Genomic DNA, 6,000 nt, shown 5'->3' on the forward strand with positions numbered 1-6,000 from the left:
TCCGATCCATTACGGTGGTGTCGTCAGCAAACCTGAAAATTGAATTGGAGGGGAATTTGGCCGCACAGTCACAGGTGTATAAGGGGTATAGTAGGGGCTGAGAACACAGCCTTATACTGCACCGGTGTTGAGGATGATGGTGGAGGAGGTGTTGTTGCATATCCTTACTGATTGTGGTCTGTGAGTTAGGAAGTTCAGGGTCCAGTAGCAGAGGGAGGTGCCAAAGCCTAGGTCATGGAGTTTGGCGATGAATTTTGTGGGAATAATAATGTTGAAGGCAGAGGTATAGTCAATAAATAGGAGTCTGTCATAGGTGTCCTTGTTATCTAGGTGTTCCAGAGTTGAGTGCAGGGCCAGGAAAATGGTGTCTGCTGTGGACTTATTGCAGCGGTAGGCAAACTGGATCCAGGTAATCCGAGAGGCTGGAATTGATTTGTGCCATGACTAACCTTTCAAAGTAATTGATCAAGATCCCATTACAATCTGAGATAACTTTCTTCACTGTCCACTATGCCACCAATCTTGGTGTCAGCTGCAAACTTACTAACCATGCCTCCTATATTCTTACTCAAATCATTAATATAAATGACAAATACGGTGGATCTAGCACTGATCTCTGAGGCACACCGCTGGTCACAGGTCTCCAGTTTGAAAAACAATTCTCTACAACCCACCTTCTGGCTTCTGTCAAGAAGCCAATTTTGTATCCATTTAGTTACCTCATCTTGGGTCCCATGAGAGAAAAATAAACATCCAAAATCTAAAACTTCATCCTAAGGATGAGTGTCCCAGGCACAAATGAAGAATAGTTGGCATTTTCCAAAGAAACAGAAATGCCAAATTTATTGGGAATAATGAACTCCACTGATTCGTACATAGCTTTCTAAATTGAGGTTCACAGATGCCCTTGGACCATTAGGAAGAATAAAACAAATTGCCTTTTCATTGTAGCATCATTCACAACCTCAGGTAATCCTTAGGAATTTTTACTTCACTGAAATAGTTTTAAAAAGCAACCATTGTCCCAGATGACCATCAGCTCCTCCCCCCTTTGAGGGGGAAGAGCTGACTGGTATGATTTGACCAGAGGATCACCACACCTTAGGCAAGGGGCTCAGTTGAGAAGACCGGCCCTTCATGAATAACCTCAGCCAGTACAGGAATTGAACCCAGACTGTTGGCATCACTCTGCATCATGAACCAGCTGTCCAGCCAACATTGCTGCATGCTTGCCTTCATCGGCATTGAGTATAAAAATTGGCAGGTCATGCTGCAGCTGTACAGAACCGTAGTAAGGCCTCATTTTGAATATTGTGTACAATTCTGGTTTCTACACTACCAAAAGGATGTGGATATTTTGGAGAGGGTACAGGAGAGGTTTACCAGGATGTTGTCAGATAGGAGGGCATTAGCTATGAGGAGAGTTTGTTCTCACTGGAGTGATGGAGACTGAGGGTGTAACCTAATAGAGGCCTATAAGATTATGAGTGGCATGGACAAAGTGGATAGTTAGATGCTCTTTCCTAAGGTAGAAGTGTCAAGTACTAGGGGACATAGATTTAAGATGCATGAGGAAAAGTTTAGAGGAGATGTGTGAGGCAAGTTTTTTAATGTAGAATGTCTAAGGCACACTGCCTGGGGAGGTGGTAGGACCAGATATGATAGCAGTATTGAAGGGGCAACTAGACAAATACATGAATAGGATAGGAATGGAAGGATATGGACTTCATAAGTGCATACAGGTTTAGTTTAGGTTGGCATCATGATTGGTACAGGCTGGGAGGGCTGAAGGACCTGTTTGTGTGCTGTACATCTCTCTGTTCTTTGAATGATCTTGGATTATAGAAATGTAAGCCAGCCAAGGGCTGTTGCCATAGAAGACAACTCTGCATAATTAACAAATATTTCTCATTTAAAATATGTATTTTGAATTTACAAGATGGATGTGTTTTGCTTTTGATTACATTTTGTGAAACTTCAGTCAGTGACAAAATACAGGGAGAGGGAAGGAACAATAGATTCACTGAAAGTAGTAATGCTATCAGCAGGGGTTGGGAACAAGATGGCTACCAATGCTAGCCTATGAATAGGGTCAGACAACTCAGGGATAACGCAGGTGGCGAGCAAATATGAAGGATTCCTCAGGGTCGGACATGAGTCACCTGGGTTCAATTCAGTGAGAATCATTCACCCATTTCACTGTCCAGCATCCCATATTGCTGGGCAATAGAAGAGAGGTATAGTCTATAATTTAATAACAACTGAAACCTCATTGGGTCATGTGTATTGTTATTGCCTGGAATTAATGACAGGATGATTATTGTCTAATTTGTATTAATGTTTACTTGGTTATGCCCACCAGAAAGGTGGCCAATATGATTTTGGGAATGTATAATTGCCTTCACAGAGGCATTGTTCTTCAGACTGATATCCGGTTGCCCATATTCTATACCTTGAGTGCAGGGCTTCCTCAAATCATTCTTCCAATCGATCTTTTGGTTAAATAAAGTCATGTATTCAAAATCAGTGCACTGTATTTTTGAGTCTTTGTATTAGCTTTAGTGGCTATACATAACCTCGAGAGGAAGCCCCCCCCCCCTCTATAATTTGACGCTGTGAAGCAGGATGATGTCACTGGCTTCAGACATCAGGACAGGACTCCTAAGTGAGGGTGTATATGTTTTTATATTGACCACCCCAATTAGTTAGAGTCGTCCCTGTCAGGCCATCAGGACCGTAAGTTGACTTACCTGAATCACTGCGAGGGGTTGTGGGGCACAATGTTACTGAGAGTCAGAGAAGACGTGAGGAGATTGAGATACATAATATGGAGGACTGGGGGTGAAAAAGGTTCGGTCCAGGAGCAGAAAAAGAATGGCAGCAGCACCACTGGGTGACAAGACTCCAGAAAGAGGGAAAGCAGCACTGGGTGACGAGACTCCAACAAAAATTTGGCACAATGGTGAGGTTGTGCTAAGGAGTGTTAAAAATAAAAAAGAAAGGGAAAAGTCCCCAAAAGTAGGGGGGGGAAGGGGTGGTGCTGGAGAGTAGTGAGAGTCTTGGGTGCGTTTAGAGTGGGACTCAAGGGGTTAATAGAGACAGAGAGACAGACAGAGTCAAATAGGCTGCGATTCGGCAACCTGGGGAAAAGACAGAGGAGAGAAAGATAGACTTATTAGAGAGAGAAAAAAAATCCAGTGAGAAATTCTCAGAGAGAGAAATAAAGGGTTAAAAATGAGAACACAGAGAGATCTGGTTTGGAGAAAGAGAGAGAGCAATTGACAGTCTGTGGGTGAGAGCGAGAGCACCCTTGTGTGGATGTTTGGGAATTGCAGGCAACAGTAGAATTGACCAATGCAGACACTTTAAAAATCAAAGAAAGATACTGAAGTCTTTAATTTTTCATTTTTGGGACTGATCGATGGCCAAAATCTGTCCTCAAAAAAGGAGGATAAGAATTTGACAGAGATTTGGGCACTTTGTATCTGCATTCGTCTAAAAATTGCAAAATGTTACATCTGAAAAGTTGTAAGTAGGTGAAGAGAGTGTGATAGTCTTTAGCAGGTATGGTTGATAATTGGGATATTTAAAAGTGATGATAAATCTTGTTTGGAATTAATCTTAACAATGGAAAGACAGGGATTAATCTTTGATTCAGAAGTATGGGGGTTTTGATCTAATGACATTCATTTCAAAAAATATACTATGTCCCATTTTGAAACAAGTACAGAGTTAACCCATTCTGTCCCACACAGAATGGATCTTTGTGTTTTAAGATTTTGTGGTAGCTTTCAAATAGTAAAACCATTAACTTAAATCAAAACATAGCAGTGGGGAGATAAAGCATTCAGGCATTTAGTGAAGAGTTTCATAAAATAGAATGGGAGTGTGAGTTTAATAATTGACAGATTGGAAATAAGGAAAAGGTGAGAGAAACGATCCAGTGGAATAAATGAATACTTAAAGGAAAGGAACAGGTAAGCAAGGTACAGATAAAATGTGAGAAGTGAACAGGATAATAAAAGAGACCTTATGGAAGAGATGATAGTAGACAGAGTCGGAAAGGAGTAGAGGTGGGATTCATTTGGTGAATACAGAAAACAACCGTGGTAATAAAAAGAGATATTTAGACGCATTCTAAGAAGTAAAACACAGTTTAGGTGATAGCTATGGATGAAGGAACAAGCTTTAAATTTAATCGACAATTGAAAGCTCACAACACTGTTTTCTGAGCTTGGGATAATTTTTCACAAATGATGTTGTTATTTAAGAAGATGAATAAGCAACCAAAATATGTTACTGCCCAGAATCAAATTGAAAGATTTGATTACTGTTTCGAAGATGTTACTATGTTGTAGAAGCCAGTAAGAAAAAGGGGAATTCCAGAGGACCGCAAGAAGGTTATATTTTATGTGCAAAGACTTCTCATCAGGAAGGGGTAAGACAAATATTGGAACCTTTTAACTATTTCACGAATTTTGTGGAGGATTATGCTGTACTTGCCAAATCTTTTCAGAACCTGATTAAGGAAGGAAAGGCCAGTAGTGAGGAAGTAGTGTGGGAAGACATGGAAGCACAAGGTTTTTCAGAGTTAAAACAAGCCATGGCAAGAACCCCAGTGTTGGGTCTACCGGATCTTGCCAAGCTATTTCACATTCTCCATCAGGTCAGTGATGGAGCACAAGCTGCAGTAGTAACCCAGCGACATGGGATGGATAGATTCAGTAGCAGGGGAATGCATCGATGTATAAGGACTTTAGCATGTACCTCCTGGGCTGTGAGAAGGTCCAAGCCACCTATTTTAATGGGAAAAATAATTCTCTACAGCCCATACACAATCATTCAGCTTTTAGGACCAGGAAGGTTAAAATAAGTTTCTGATGGAAGATGTTCAAATTGGGAGGCAAATCTTTTGCCAGGAGGCAGAGACGTAGAGATCAGCAGAGATGTAAGAGAAAATCCTGCAGGAAGGTTAACAGTGCAAGGAACAGAGGAAGTGTGTATAGTGGAAGTGACAAAAGGAGCAGGCAAAGAGGGTTAAGCAAAGGAACCACTCACCGGGGAGGGAGAGATTAATCTGTAAGCATATGGAGCCAGGAATCATGTCAATGCCCAACCCCGCGCAGTATGGGCAGTGGTGAATGACAAAGGAACAGTGATTGCAGGAGGACAAATCCCAGGGAGCAATTTAGCACAAGTCACAGAGCTGTTCGCTTTGACCAATGCTTTAGAAAGGGGTAGCGGAAAACAAGGAAAATGTGTTCACAGAGCCGATATGCCTTTGGCATGGTCCATGACTACATGACAGCTTGGGGAAGAAGGGGATTTGTAACATTTTCATATCCAGGGGAACAGATCCAGTATGGACAACTAATCAGGAATTTACTTCAGGCAGCTCACGGTGCCTTAGAAGCTCCAGTATTATCAGATGATTTCCACCCAAGCCCAAGAAGAAAACAGTCAGGCAGATAAGGCACCTAAAAACCCGTTAGAACACAATCTGGAAGAAATCCAAACAGTAAATGTGGCAGCCGTACAAGTCAGGGAAGTCACAGACATCAATATGAAACAGATACAAGGACAGGCGTCAGAGGAAGGCAAATGGGAATGGAGGACAGAGGTCAAGACAGCATACGGAGAAGGGAAGGTAGAATAGCCCCAGAAGTAATACAACAGATCTTAATTGGAGACATTGGATTCGCACACAAGGATATTGTCAAAGGTGCCTGCAGTGCACCTTAGTGGAATCAGGTTGTCTCTGCAAGGTCAAGTTGAGTAATCAACCACCTAAAGGATCATTAGTAATCAGCCTAAAGTGCCATGGGAAAAGTTACACTTGGATTTTACAGGGCTCTTACCCAGAGTGCAAGGAAAGACCTGTTGGTAATTTTTGATCAGTTTACTTAGTGGGTAGAGGCATTCCCATGCAGAGATGTTCCAGCCAAAACAGTGGCTTTGATATTAGTAAATGAGGTAGTACCCAGGTGGGGTATGCCTCTC

Source organism: Carcharhinus amblyrhynchos, chromosome 13 (genome assembly GCF_965287045.1).
Source record: "Carcharhinus amblyrhynchos chromosome 13, sCarAmb.v2.hapA, whole genome shotgun sequence".
NCBI lineage: Eukaryota > Metazoa > Chordata > Chondrichthyes > Carcharhiniformes > Carcharhinidae > Carcharhinus > Carcharhinus amblyrhynchos.